General features: G+C 39.0%; 1 long non-coding RNA gene across 5 annotated transcripts; it reads left to right on the forward strand.

Annotated features, from left to right (window-relative positions):
- The first annotated feature begins 3,440 nt into the window (after positions 1-3,440).
- LOC112202598 lies at positions 3,441-7,104 on the forward strand. Of its 5 annotated transcripts, none has more exons than XR_005799945.1 (3): positions 3,441-6,159; positions 6,303-6,369; positions 6,756-7,104. It is a non-coding gene; the product is annotated as an uncharacterized LOC112202598 (long non-coding RNA). The 5 variants fall into 5 exon arrangements; XR_005799944.1 differs by having other exon boundaries at positions 3,441-4,579; positions 6,547-7,104; XR_005799943.1 differs by having other exon boundaries at positions 3,441-4,579.
- Positions 7,105-16,167: the final 9,063 nt, after the last annotated feature.

Consider the following 16,167-nt stretch of genomic DNA (forward strand, 5'->3'; position numbering starts at 1 on the left):
TCCTCTATGGTGAGATGGACGTCTCCACCATTTTCTTCTTCTTCTTCTGCAAGGTACACTTCTTGCTCCCTCAGGTTCCGGTATGCCCTGTATCTTAAAGCTAGTTGCTCGCTTACCTTGCATTGCTTGAACCAATACTCACTTGATCCACATCGATGACACACGTCATTGTGGTTGCCTCCCTTTAATTGAGGTGCATGTTGTGGGCGTTCCCTCAGAGGATTGGTGCCACCACCACGAGCCATGGCGCCTCCACCACAACCAGGAATACCACGACCACCTCTCCCATGTGTGGCATTGCCACCACGTGTATCAGTACCAAACTTGCGGTTTCCTTCCTTGTTATGGCTGTTTTATGGACCCATGCGTCCCTCATATCCCTTATTCTTAGGGTTCCGCTCCTTGCGCCATCTTTTGGGTGTATTATAATTCGCCTCATGAACGCTTTTAGTTCCAATGGGTCTTGAATTATAATTCCTCATGAGTATGTTATCATGTTTCTTAGCTACAGATATGAGATTGATAAGCTGATGAAATCTCGTGATCCGTCCAGCATTGACTTCAATGCGGTATTGCTTTGATACCGCAATGGCTGAAAAGGGGAAGGTGGAGAAAGTTTTCTCAATTAGCTCTTACTCTGTGACATGTTGTCTATAAAACCTCAACATGGACTGTAGGCGAAGAGCTTCTGAATTATATTCAGCAACAGACTTGAAATCAGCAAAGCGCAGATTGTTCCATTGAACCTTCAAGTCAGGGAGGAGGGAATCTTGGACATTGCCAAAGCACTCTTCTAGCGCTACCCATAGCTCTCTTGCATCCTTGATTGACATATACTCCAATCTGAGTTCCTTGTCCATATGGCGTCGCATCAAGATAACTGCTTAAGCATGCTTTGTAGGTGTTCGCACGAACACACGATCAGGGTTAGGTGCCTGGATTATGGATAATATTCCTTTTGAAGTGAGGTGGTTCTCAACATCGATTACCTAACTGTGGTAATCTGAGCCTGTTGAGTCAATCATAGGAAAGTTGAGTCTAGGTTCATTCGACATCCTGAAAATAAGAAGAGAATATATACCAGTTTCGGAGCTAAACTTCCCCGAAAACTAAAAATAATATTAAGATTTCTAGAAATCAATTTCCAAGAATCTCTTTTGGATTAGACCAAACAATGATGTTTTAATATGGTCACAATTTAATGCTTACTGACACTCTTAGTCCAAGCATTATGAACACTCTTAGTTCATACGAACGCTCTACTCTTAGTTCATTAAGCGTGAATCCCCTCAATTCCGCTTTGTTAAATACTCAAAACTATTTGGTAACATATATTCCAATATTCTGTAGAAAATAAAAGGGATTTAAATGACAAGAAAGCAGGAACTTTAATTTTTAAAACTTACTTGTTGAAATCCGGAGCAGATTCGCTTCTGAACAGCTCCCACTTTGAATAGTGTACAGATCTCAAAATAAATTCAATAGGGCTGAAATTTGGAGGTTAGATAGAAGAGACAGAGACGAACAACTTTGATGAAGGAAATATTTTGATCTATGGTCCCGATCAAGACGTTTTGGGGCGTACAAACAGGCTGATCTGCATAGGAACTAGCGTGCTGCAGGGGCAGCAGATGTGCGACGATGTTGCAGGGGCAGTAAGAGGCACACGGGTGCTCAAGGGCTGCAGGAGCAGCGTACGGTATGGCTAGCAAGGGATAGGAGCTTGCGGCAGTTTTTGGTGAAAGAAATTTCGGGTGTTAGGGTTTTTTTTTTTTTGGATAGGGCTTGGGTTATAGTATCATGCTAATAACGTATTGTAAAGAATTGGAAAATGTTGTAATTGTTTTCATCTCACCATGAGGTTTATACAGGGTTACATCATGTATACAAAAGGCAATACATAATAGCCATACTAATCAATCGCACATTACAAGTATGTCAATCACATATCACGAGTCTGTCAATCACATACATCAAGTATGTCAATCGCATACATCAAATATGTCAATCGCATACATCAAGTCTGTCAATCGCATACATCAATTAATACCTATTGCATGAATATTCATTATCATTTACAACAAAAATGAATTAGTTACATAATAATTGACTTGAGAATTAACTTATTTATAGTATTTAGATACAATTACATGCATAAAAATGCGTGTAATCAGGTTTTCTGGAATGATTTCCTTGAAGTAATTCAAGAAGCTCATTCCAGTGGAGTGTTCCATTTACATTAGTAGGATACTGTTCTTGCCCAAAAGTTTCTCCCTCTAGTTTAATATGTATTTTCATTATTTTGTAATATACTTCATCTTCCATTGAACAGTTGTGAGATGGTTCATGCTGCTGGCTTAAGGTGATGTAGTCCTAGTTTTTATTCAAAGACTTGACACATGTCCTAGAAGGTATTTACTTCTTAGCCAAGACCAGTGGTAGAGCACCTTCCCTCAAATCCATCGCAAGAATTTGATTCTTGCTCTCCCCTGTTAATCCCCATACAAAAGCACAATAATAGTAAACACTAGAATTACAGATGGTTTGAACGGTTGAGTCTTCTACTTCCTTTTTTATACACCTACATCAATCTTGCTAATGCAAGTCAAATGACGTCTTTTTATACACCTTCTCCACCCTTGATGGGGCTTGAATACATAACCTCTCAAGTAGGAAGTCATTTTCTTACCACCCCACTATACACATGCACTCTAGGTGACCTGTTAGCAAAATAAACATCCTCTGGATTAATTGAGAAATCATGAACTTCTCAAAATTTAGACCAACCTTCATGGCATGGCAATGCTCCTCGGCCATGGTTTCAATAATGCTTTGGTTCATGCTAGTAATTACCCTCTTCTCTTGATTGGCGGAGAATGGTACGTTATTGCTTGTCATTGAAATCAATTTTGAATCTCTAGGGTCCCATGCTTGCATTTTGCATTTTGGGTGTTGTCCAAGTTCTATAAAATTGGACTTCGTCTTTTACACTCCCATCATCACCAAATTGGACTTCGTCTTTTACACTCCCATCATCACCAAATCGCTCTTGCACATCTAAACACTATGCCAAAAAAGCTATCAGACGACACGCATCAGACGACAGAAGGTTAATTTTCTGTCGTCTGATTTTTTCAGACGACAGATAAATTAAATGTGTTGTCTGAATACACAGAGAAACTATACTTTGAATTTTTTGAAAATATGGTCAGATTCAGACAACAGTTATATGTTGTTTTAATAGATGGAGATTTTCTATATTGAACCCTAGCAAAAATTTTAGAATTCCCTCCGAGAAGTTTAAGTTTTTCCCTCTCAAGTGTTTAAACCCTCAGCTAACTAGTCAATGGGGTGATATTCAGACAACACAATTTTGTTGTCTGAATAAGGAGAGTTTGACTTTAATTGTTTCAAGTCTTGCTTTTTGGATATAACACAAAACCCCTCTTCGTGCTATTAACTCTGTCTAAAACTCAACCCCTCGAAAAGACTGTCTAGAACTCTATTCACTCTCTCAGCAACCAAAGTCTCAACTGAGATTGCGATCTCAATCTCAGCCATCTCAATCTTTCAAACTTAAAAATACTTACCCAAACCTAGTCTCTCCTTCAACCCCGAGAATCCTTTCCATTCGCGTCCGGCTTAATAGAGTTTTTCAACAACCACTCAAGAGATTAGAGGAAGCTTGACTATTCTGTTTTCGATCGGGTTAGTGGCCAGCCGGTAAGCATTTTGCTTCATTAGTTTAGGGCTTCAATTGGGTCCAATCTTCGATTTTAGGGTTTCGATTGGATTCAGTCTTCAATTTTAGGGTTTTGATTGGGTTCAATCTTCTATTTGAGGGTTTTTCTGGAACTTGATTTGGGTTTTCCTAAAATTTTCCTTGTAAATTCGTTTTAGTTGTTAGGTCTTTCTTCAATTTGTGTTGGGGATATTGAAATAGATTAAGGTGTTCTGGTTCTGTCTTGTTAGTAAAATTTGTTGTTTTTGAATTTATGGATTTGTTGCCCTGATTTATGAATTTAGGGATTCAGACTTGTGCTGTTGCTTCTTATAGCATTGCTGTTGGAGGTGAGAAAAGCTTGAAGCTTTATTGTGAATTTTGCTGTGTAAGGTTTTAGTTTTCGTAGTATTTTGTACTGATATGTGACATTATAAGAGAGTTTGGGTCTTACTTGTTGCTTTGTTGGTCTCTTAGCTTTGGTTCCTCTCAGAAAGGTACGTTATTAAATTGTTTGTTACTTTATGGCTTAATTGGTGATTGATAAGCTTATTTTTGTGATTCTATAACTATTGGGGCTTAATTGGTTATGGGTGTAATTCTAGGTTATTCAATGGGATTTCTTGTTTGGGCATATTAGCTTTAGATTGGTATATTGACTATATTCTACAAGCTGTTGGTGCAACTGTATATCATTTGCAAACAGATTAATAAAAGAGGCGATACAGTGGATGAGAAGATCAAGAAGCTTGATTTTGAACTTAATAGATACAAAGAGCATATCAAGAAGACAAGGCCTGACGCTGCACATGAAGCTAATAAGGCGAGAGCGATGAGGGTTCTCAAGCAAAAATGAATGTCAGTGCTCCCTCCTAGTTTAATTCATATTCTTTTACATAAACTGATGTCAATTGTGATTTCATCGATGCGACGACAACATGTGGGATAATTTCAAAATCGATAACTGAATTTGGATATTTTGGATAGTCGATTGTGCCTTTTCTCATACATGGGTTGATAATGGCTTGAATCTAGGGTCTGCTGTAACTTGGCCACCATGTTGAAACTATATCTTGCTTTAGTTTTTCCTTCTCCAGTGTGTTATACACATGACAGCCTAGTAGTATTCTGTTCTCTATTTTTAAAACTTATTTCAACTGCATTGTTATACAAATAAATTTTTCATAAATCCTCAAAGCCAAACTGTTCCTGCCTAAATGTTACACTTTAAGTTGTGTCAAATTTAGTCTTTTTCTGAATTTCTCTTGCTTGAGAACCCCTTAAGTCACACACCCGGGTTTGGGGTGTGACACAGAGTTCGTTTGTCAAGCTGAAATCTTACTGAGTTTCCCTTGATACGATGTTCCTTTGGAATCTTAATTCCTTCTGATGGTAAATATATGAATGCATGTTTAGCAACTTGTTCAAGGCAACAAGTATCCTTGTCTTGGATGTTTTAATCTTGACACAAACCTAGCCTTTGACTATCATTGTTGGAATTATTTGAAGTGTGTACAGCAAATACGTTTCTTTCCTTTTCAAAATCTCTTCTTATCAGTTTAATTGCAGCAATGAATCTTTAGATTTTGATATATCATCTAAGTGTCCTATTGAATATCTGATCTATTTCTACCTTGTTTCAAAATAGTATGGCTGCACTTGAGTCTATTTCTTATCCCATTCTTGCTGTCCATTCGTATTCATAGCTCATTCATACAAAGTTCTTCATATTAGTGCCTTTATCCATTTGTATTCATACACTTGTGGTCTGTGATATTGAAAACAAATAGCTGCTTTTTGTTATGTTTTCTACAAGTGAAAACAAAGCTTCTTAATTGTGAACTTTACCTGATACAATAATTCAATGCTTTGCATATTCTTACTGTTCTGTTTTTCATAAGGGAATGGATATATGACATAACAAGGTTTCTTGCTTTCAAATATTTTACTTATTTGTTTTATTCACGGTGCCAAACTACCCTATTCGAATTAATTTCAAACTAGCCTTCTTTGGTATTTCTTTTTCCTGACTTATTGACCTTCAAATGATCTGAATTTTTGATATGTTTTACGTCTCTTAGTTAATAAACGATCTGGAAATTTTCATCGGATTTCGACATAAAGTGAACGTTATGTGAATTTTTCAAATTTGGTCTGTAATTGAGAAAGTTCCAGAATTTTAAATGTTCCTCTGATTTTCTGTTGAGATATGAACTTCTATTTGAATTATTTAACTTCTGGTTTTTCTGTATATTGAACTAGACATCCCAATGTTTGTTTCAAAACTGATTCCTTATCATTTGGACTTGCAATGAATTTTTGTTGAATTGTTCAAAGTAGACCTACTGGAAGAAGGATCTTTTGATTCCTTAGTTGATGGTAGTGTAGCTGTTTTTCATACAGCATCCCCATTTTATCACAATCCCAGTGATTCACATGTACATCCCCTCTCACTTTAATTGCTTTAAGTTGTTATGCACTACTTAGTGTGTATGTATAACAAAATGCAACTCTTCTGTAAAAATCTTCATAATGCCTATTGTTTGGAGTTGTAAATGAGTTTGGTGTATTCCACTAGCAGCATTGGGACGTCCTCTTCATAATGCTATTGTTTGGATGGTTGGTAGTTGGTACAGCTCTATTTACAGGTATTATTTTTTACTTTGACAATAGAATCTGATTTGGATTTTGATTGTTGTCATGATATACTGGTTTAATGCCTATGGGAAACTTCCTAGCTCCTTGTTGGAAAGAGAAGGCGGTAGAGATTTAACTCATGAACATATGTTTTGTTGGTAATTAATGAATTGCTTGATTCATTTCAGCTTGATAAGAGCAAATAAAGAAGGAAACTGATATACAAGGAACAATGCAATATCAGCTTAATAAGCATCAGGACACGAGGAGCCATTAGAGCAAAAAAAGAAAACCACCATAATACATTTATATGCTATTAACTTCTGAACAGTCATATGAGTCATACTTACATTTATTATGTTTCATGTCTAACTTTTGAATCATTTACTTTATACAGTGCAAGTGTGTTTGGTATCTCAGCGGAGTCAATGAAGTTGTCTTCTGTTTGATAAGGACCAACTAAAGTTTCAGATGGAGAAGGCCGAGAAGGATAGATGTAAAGTTCGGGCCGAATGGGAAAAGTATGTTTCTCCAGCTTCAAGATAACTAGTGTAGAGATGTGCTTTTGGACATGCATCATCCACAACCCAGATTAGTATTATTGCTCTAGATAATAGGTTTCTGCCTTAGGATTAGTATAGTTATGGATGTATGTACTTTGGCTGCAATGACAGATTGAATATTGGCATTTTTGTGCTTGGATTCCAAATTTGATGAATATATGGTATTTTTTAGTTTTCAGATTACATGTTTGTCACACAACAAGAATACAAATATGTGTCGTCTGAAATACAAGGCAACCACAAAATCAAAGCCAAATATATTGTTGGACCAACTTAACCACCACAGATATCAGGAAAAATATGTTGTTGGGAATCAAATCAGACAACAGAAATCTGTCTTGCAAATATGCTTCACACAACAGAATTTACATAAAACTGTGGATGTTTTGATTCTCATACAACACAAAACTGTTGTGTTACTGCTCTTAAAGATACATATCACATTGGTCCTGAAATGCAAAACTCATCAGACGACACACGACTTTTATTTGTTTCTGTCGTCTGAAAAATCAGACGACAGAAGTGTTCTGTCGTCTGATACCCCCAAGACACGACACCGTACTAGACGACAGAATTCGATTCATTCAGACGACATAACAGTTCTGTCGTCTGATAAACTTTTTGGCATAGTGAAAGGAAGTTTGCTCGGCCCAATGCCTTAAGAAGAGAAGGCATTCACCAACATGTCTAATTTCCCTTCCATAGCTACCATCTGATTTTGGATTCTTTCCTAGTATCTAATTCATACACCTCATGGCCCTTTACTCCTCGCCTTTCCTTTGAAGTGAATTGGCGATTGTTGTCTCTTAGGTTCTCAAACAAATCATAAGCTTGTTGCCCGGTTTTATCCATGAAAGCACTAGCTCATGCAGAATCTACAATACTCCTATTGATGGTGGATCTGGCATGTCAATATGTCAATAAAGTCATCAAACGACAGTCCTTGACTGTGACTGTCATCTGATTCGTTAAATTTCTATTGTCTAGTAACCTAAAATATGTTAGGCATTCAGATGACGGAGTGATTACCCGTCGTCTCTATCAACTCAGACAAGAGAGGGTTCCCAATAATATGTTGTCTGATTATGTCCAAATATTCGTCTTTATGATTATTTTACTTGAGTTAGAAGGGTGATTTTGTGGAGTCAAATGTTGTTGTTTTAATTTATTCTTGAGTAGAAAAAATTATAAGCATGTGTTGATTGAGTGATTTCATTCGAATTTACTCATACAAGCTTAAAAAGCTTATCGGGTTTGTTGTTGCAACCTGGTGCACTATTCGATGGTGTAAGGCTTATTCCTACTGGTCAGGGCAACCAGGGTTGAGACTGCGGCTTGTTGTTGCAGCAATGTTAGGTTTATGCCCTATTTTTGCTTATACTGCTGTTTGTAGTATGCTCTTTATGAGCGTTTACATATTACTTTGATGTTTTCAAATTACTGTGTAAACTCTTTGTAATGTAATATGTGACTGTAGAGAATGAGTCAGTATTAACATTTGTGGGTTCAATGTGTTTTGTTGCTTAGATTAAATGAAAAAATTTCTAAGTATTTTGGGCGAGTTGTTGAGTTATCGCGTTTTGCATTTGAATTTGTTTATTCAAAATTTGGAGCACGACAGTTTAGTATCAGAGTGTAAGGTACATGCTTGGTGATAATCAATACTACTCGAGTGATGGCCCGTCTGCAGCCCTATCAGATACTCTTCAGTATTGATATAGTCATTGAGTAGGTGGGAGTGTTAGATGTTGTTTGAATGTTAAGTTGTCAGAGCATAGGCCGGCTCTATAGGTGAAGTGTAGGAGCTTGGTGTAGCTTCTTTTGAGTTATAATCTTTTGAGGAATGAGTTTCCAGTTTGAACTCTTGTTAGACTTAGGGGATTTTATTTACGGAAGTGTATCCTCTTTGTGTTAGTGTGTTGGTTAATGCGGTCATATTATTTGACCTATACTGGTGTTTAAATTTTATACAAGTATTAACCAAGTTATGCTTCATAGGTAACAGACCATCTGAGACGTAGAGTTAGAGGCCAAGATAGACCGGAGGAAGGGGTAGAGCCAGAGGTAGAGGCATGATCCTTCATATGGAGGAGATTTACGAGGAGGAAATGGAGGCATCACATGTTGAGTAGCCTCCACCACCTGTTGTTGAGGTGGTAGATGCCACTCGCTGTCTAGGTCGACTAGAGAGGTCACTAGACTAGGAGCAGTCGTATTCCAGGAAAGTACATATCACATGTTGGCCAATCAGTGTATCAAGAACACAGAGACTTATTTTGATATGATCATCTATATTGGGATTGAGAAGAGGAAGATAGCTACATTTCTTCTTCAGGATGAGGCACGAGTGTAGTGGAACGACACACAGAGGACTGGAGATGTGTCCACCTTGACTTGGGAGGGTTTTGTGGAACTCTTCTAGGACAAGTACTTTCCTGCTTCAGTGAGAATTAATCACGGCAGTACCTAATCTCTCAAATACCATCAATTGAGTCCAAAATTTAAATTTGGTTCGAAACATGACGTCATGTGCTGAGTTGGAGCCAACATAGGGATCCACTTTTCAGACTTCAAACCCCCCAAGAAGGGCAAAATTGACATTTCTAATTTAATCTAATTTCTAATTTTTTATTTTATTTGTTCTCTACATTCTCTCTCTCTCTCTCCCTCTCTCTCCCTCTCTCTCTCTCTCTCTCTCTCTCTCTCTCTCTCATTCTAGATGAAAGCCTCCACCGCTGAGAAGCTCCAGCACGCCATCCTCTTCCTCAAGTCCCAGCTCCGCTTTGAGGTCCTCTCCCGCCACTCCGACCTCCTCTCCTAGCTCTCCTCCATCTGACACGCTGACCATGTCCTTTCCACCGTCCGATCAATCAATGGCTTCACTCTCCTAGCTCTCCTTTGCTCCATCAACACCCTCACTCTCCCAGCTCTCCTCCACTCCATCAATGCCCTCACTCTCCCAGCGCTCCACAGCTCCATCAATGCCCTCACTCTCCAGCTCTCCAACCCCCACGCCACCTCTGAGCTCCTCCACCATATCCTCCGCGCCCTCCGCCTCTCCAAGAAGCTCTGCGACCTCATCGTCGACCCTGAAAAGATCGAGCAACAACTTAAATCAATAATCATAACCAGCCCTTCAATTCATAATTCAAGATTCATAGTATGCTTTGAATTCACAAGCCCAACCAGGCATCTAGTCACGCTCCAAAACGTCAGATACAATCCCAAAACCTCCTGAACAGCTGTTGAAAAAATCCCAAAAAACCACCATACATAGTGAGCTCCATCGATACTGAAAGCAACCAAAAACCAATTTGTTCATAACTCAAGAAAAATTGAAAACCATGTATATTATAGTGTAGAGCGTGAAGAAGAGATCGATTTTTGTACCTTATGATTGCCGATGATTGCCGGAGTCACTGGAAAACACATCAAAACTTCACCGCAGAACACTAGTCTTTGCCTCCTTTGAATTACCGTTTGGTTCAACCATAGAGAATACGATGCCGGATTTGGTGTCGTTGATTAGTTTCTCGAGTAGCTTATAGGTTTGGGAAAAGACCCGTTTGATGTGGAGATCCTTAATCAAAGAGTTGAGGAGGTCGTTGCTGTAGGAAGAATCGATGGGTCTGGGTCTGGGTCTTTTCCTGTCTGACTCGGAGCTAGTGAGGAAGCTGTTGATGACCCAACCTGAGCGGGTGCAGTAGAGCTGGACCTGAGATTGGCTGCAGGTGTGGATGCCCAAAGGTCGCTTGGAAGCTCGATTTGCTTCCATGGCCACTTTAGAGAGAGAGATAGAGTATAGAGAAAAATTTTTAAAAAGAGAGAAAAAATTAGAAAAATGTCTATTTTGCCTTCCTTGTGGGGTTTAAAGTTTGAAAAGTGGGCTCTTATGTCAGCTCCAACTTAGCACATGACGTCATATTTCGATCCAAATTCAAATTTTGGACTCAGGTGTTGCTATTTCAGAGATTACGTACCACCGTGATTAATTCTCAGAAAGAGAGACTAAACTGATTTTAACCCAAAAATTAAGGGGAGTAAATTGAATTTAATCCTTTGAATTATATAAACTTGATCGTTTACGGTTAATGGGTAAGTTAAAAATGAAGTTTTGTTATAAAAATGATTATTCTCAAGTTTTGTGATTTGTGAATTATAGTTGGTATTAGTGGCATTCCTGAGAAGATGATTACATATGTGTCTATATATATATATATATATATATATATTTATCCAGAGCGAGGCCTTGCTCTGAAATTAAAGTGCGAGGTTAGAGTTTAGGGTCACTTTTTGATCTCATATCTACATCTTGACCGTTCATTTTTAGGGTACTAATGTATAGATTATCTCTGCAAATTTTCAGCCAAATTGATGATCTTTAAGGTATCTAACTCGCTTAAACCAATGGATGAACTGAATCTATACAACCTGAACCGTACCAGCTTTAAGGCAGATAACAGTGCCTTAACAACCATCAATTTGGCTGAAATTTTGCATAGATGATCTATACATTAGTACCTAAAAATTGAACGGTCGAGATGTGGATATGCGACCAAAAAGTGACCCTAAACTCTAAAAGAGCACTTTAATTTTAGAGCGAGGCCTTGCTCTGGATATGATCTTATATATATATATATATATATATATATATATATATATCTTGGTGGTGTGGTGTTGTGGTGAGTACAATATTTGTGGTTTTATTCATGATATTGTTTTGAGACTTTACTCTTTGCGTGAAAGCAATATATTCTGAGATTGTGATTTACAGTATTAAAAGGGTATTTTGAGTTGTGGTATAACATTTTTGGGTGATGTAGGACCTTTTTAAATGTTTTTTGGTCTGTGGAGACCTGGTGTCACAGTAGTGATTGAGGCAAGTATATCGAGAACCACGCCTTTGCATGACCGGGTGAGTGGTTACGATAAGTTAGAGCTCTAGTTTGTCTATCATAGTATCTCATGGGGATAACATCGATGTTACTTGCGACTCATGAATACATGTTTTTAAAAGAAAGTCTCAAGTGTAATTTTTTTTCTTATATTATCCATGAGAGACTTGGTTTTCATATTTAAATTGTGAGTTATAATTAATATGATGTTGTCACTGTTGTGACGTGTTTTATCCTTAAGGAGTAAGGATGTCGAGTTTTGAAAAGATTTATTTTGTGATTATTTTGCTTGAGTTGGAGGGCGATTTTGTGGAGTTAAAGTTTGTTGCTTTAATTTATTCTTGAGTGGAGAAAATTTTAAGCATGTGTTGATTGAGTTATTTCATTTGAGTTTACTCATACAAGCTTAAAAAGCTTACAGAGTTTGTTGTTGCAACCCGGTGCACTATTCGATGGTGCAGGTCGGTCAAAGCAATTTGAGACGGCAACTTGTTGTTACAGCAGTGTTAGGTTTAGGACTTATTTTTGCTTATTACTGGTCTTTCTAGTATGCTTTTTATGAGCGTTTACATATTACTTTGATGTTTTCAAATTATTATGTAAACTCTTTGTAATATAATATGTGACTCTAGAGAACGAGTCGGTATTGACATTTGTGGGCTCGGTGTGTTTTATTGCTTAGATTAAATGAAAAAAATTTCTAAAGTATTTTGGGCGAGTTGTTGAGTTATCAAGTTTCATATTTTAATTTCTTTATTCGAAATTTGGGGTGTGACAAAAAAGCAACTACCTGGAAAAACTATGCGGTACAATTTATCAAATAGATTTTATCATCTTTGTTCTAAGAAGTTGATTATTTTCAATTTTTTTTTGCATATTTCGTATTTAATTTACTGCTTTCAGGGTATTCTAGAGCAAAAGACCGACAATGAGATACATAAAGGAAATAGCGGAAGATAAGAATTTTGTAAAAGTAAAATTGAGATGGAATTGGTCTACTCATTTCATTTCATAGTCCCTTTATATAGGGATAGAATTACAACGGAAATATCGATTACATTAATGATACTAAATACTGATTGAGATGTGATTATAATTCATTGATTTCCTCCTCGTTAGTTGCTTTGACGAAGGCATATAATGTGTTTTTCCTTTAACACTCCCCCTTGTGCCAAGTCAAAGATCAAATGGTGCATGAGTTGTTGCCTCACTAAAAACCTTGCCAAGTAAAAACAAAAACCCTGTGGGACAAAAACTACACCTTGGTCGAAGGAAAAGAGCACTACGCACCTTCTACATTTGAGGATGACATGTGTGTGTTAGACTCCCCCTGATGTCTACACCTCCTCCTGATACTTGCATTAATCAAGGGAGCTTGGAAAGACTTCGCATTTCTATGTTTTTCACATGTTTCTCAAATGTGGCCTTGGGCAATGATTTGGCAAACAAATCTGTCACATTCTCCTTAGACCTTACTTGATTCACTTGAATCTTGAGGAGAGCATGTTGTTGCTGATTGTAGAACAACTTTGGCGATATGTGTTTTGTGTTATCACCCTTAATATAACCTAGCTTCATCTGTTCGATGCAAGCTGCATTGTCTTCATAAATGCAAGTAGGCTCTTCAGTGGTAGAACTCAAACAACTTGTCCCTCGAATGTGTGAAATGATAGTTCTTGACCATTGACACTCACGAACCGCCTCATGTAGAGCAATAATCTCTGAGTGGTTCGAGGAGGTAGCCACAAGGGTTTGCTTGGTTGATCTCCAAAATATCGCCTTGTTCCCAATAGTAAATACATAACTAGTTTAGGAATAACCAATTTGGGAACGACCTTTATGTGGGTCAGAGAGGTACCCAGCATTAGCAAAACCAACCAAAACGTCATTTGGCTTTTCGGTGTAGTGAGTGGCGCTTTCACCATCAACATTTCCTTTAGAGATTGCAGTTCCATCTGCAGTCCTTCTTGTCTCTCTGTAGAGAAAGAACAGTCCCAAGTCAATGGTTCCTTTTTAGGTATCGGAAATTGTTCTTGATACCATTTCAGTGATGCTGCGTTGGCGCTGAGCTAAATCTAGCTAACAAGTTCACTGAGAATGCAATGTCTGGTCGAGTACATTGGGCTATACAATATGCTCATATTGCACTTAGATAGAGAATTTCAGCTCCCAACACCTCTTCATCATCTTCCTTTGGACGAAATGGATCTTTCTTTGCATCCAAGTTTCGACCGATCATGGGAGTGCTAACAGGATGCGCTTTGTCCATGTTAAATTGCCTGACTTTTGGACATACGCAGACTGGTGGAATAGTATTCCACAAACTCGGTGTTCTAGTTCAAGGCCTAGACAGAATCGAGTTTTCCCAAGATCCTTCATCTTAATTTAGATTTCAAATAGCTCGCGGTTTCTCTTTTTTCATCAAGAGTACCTATTATGTTCATATCATCGACATATACTGCTACAATTGCAAATCCAGAACTTGTTTTCTTTATGAATACGCAGGGGCATAATTCATCATTCTTATATCCCTTCCCAATCAAGTAGTCACTTAGACAGGTATACCAAATCCGCGGATTGTTTCAATCCGTAAAGTAAGCGTTTCAACCTAATTGCAAACACACTCCATGGTTTAGAATCACTTGACTTGGGTAATGTAAGACCATCAGGTATATATATATCTCTGAATCTAGATCCTCATAGAGATATGCAGTAACCACATCCATGAGCTGCATTTCCAGTCCTTCAGAAACTACTAAGCTAACTAAGTAGCAGAACGTTATAACGTCCATTACGGGAGAGTATGTCTCCTCATAGTCAATTCCAAGGCGTTGTGAGTGTTGATGTTTAAAGTTCAGCGGTAGCTAAACCTCTACTAACGCTGGTTTGATTGAGTGGACCGCAGCCAATGATACTCAGGGTTCTTGCTACCTATCAAGTAAAATACAGAGGGCGTCAAAGGGAGACAGCGCATGGCGATCTTCTCTTCTCTGATGCCTAAGTTAGTCAATGTATTTATGTTGACAAAGTAACAATATGTAAGTATTGAATGCGTGATCAATGAGGAGAGAGGAGAGAACCTTTTATAGGTAAGGAGGGAACTGATCTTCTCCATGTTTTCGATGTGGGACTGATGTGCTTCAGTCCCCAGCTTCTGAAGCTACTGATGCCAAATTGGCATGGCGCGTTGAGTCACGTCAGCAGCGATCCGGATGCTAGCCGGGGCTCGGGCGATAGCCTGTTTGGCTGTGTTTCTGTAGGTCACTCCTTTGCCTGGAGTTGGTACTGCTAGTGGTAGCATGAGCGTGGCTCATTATAGCTAATTATGCTTGTGAATGCCTATGTAAGTACAAGTCCCCAATCAAGGAGGGTAATCTTGATTGGGGAGTTGCCTAGCTGTTCGAAGCATTGCTTCCTCTAGTCTTGCAAAGCATAATTAGCGTCAGTGCATTGTCAACCATGGACTTACTGAGAAAACGCTTTATACCCTTCCGGGTGGGCCCCTGCTAGGACCCCTAGGGAGTCCCCCACTCCCCGGCTAAGATAGACCTCCGTTTGGACGGTGTATTGTTTATTGAGGGGAGCTGAGTTGAGCAGAGGGTGTTGGGTAGCGAAACCAATCTTTGATACCCAATTGGCGGGGGTTAACATGCCTGATCAGGGCCGTCTAAGACTGTTGACCTGTCCCTCTACTTGTCCCAGAGGATCATGTTTTGACTGTAACGCCGCGTGGCTGTCGTTGTCAAAGTGAGGCGTTGCCTTAGGGATTGCCATTGACAGATGTCCCTCCACTGATATCCAGTGATCGGAGTTGTCGCTAGAGGATGCCTGTCGGCTTGACCAGTGCATGGAGTAATGGTTAGCGGTGTTGGCCTCCTTTGCGAGGTATAGGGAGGAGTTTTGCTAGTGGAGTTGTGCATAGCAGAGACCATCTCGCCTGCGAGAGAAAGGGAGAAGTTCCGCTAGGGGAGTTGCGCTTAGCGGACACTATCTCGCCTGCGAGAGAAAGGGAGAAGTTCCGCTGGCGGAGTTGCGCTAATCGGAGACTATCTCGCTTGCAAGGTAGAAAGGGAGAAGTTCTGCTGGTGGGGTTGTGCCTAGTGGAGACTATCTCACTTGCAAGATGGAAAGGGAGAAGTGCCGCTAGAGGAGTTGCGCCTAGCAGAGACTATCTCGCTTGCAAGGTAGAAAGGGAGAACTGCCGCTGGCGGAGATGCGCCTAGCTGAGACTATCTCGCTTGCAAGGTAGAAAGGGAGAAGTTCGGCTGGAGGAGTTGCCCCTAGAGGAGACTATCTCGCCAAGTGTTCCGATGGTTGATTTTCTTTTTTCGATAGTTATCTTGGACAGGCG

This window comes from Rosa chinensis, chromosome 5 (assembly GCF_002994745.2).
Source record: "Rosa chinensis cultivar Old Blush chromosome 5, RchiOBHm-V2, whole genome shotgun sequence".
Lineage (NCBI taxonomy): Eukaryota > Viridiplantae > Streptophyta > Magnoliopsida > Rosales > Rosaceae > Rosa > Rosa chinensis.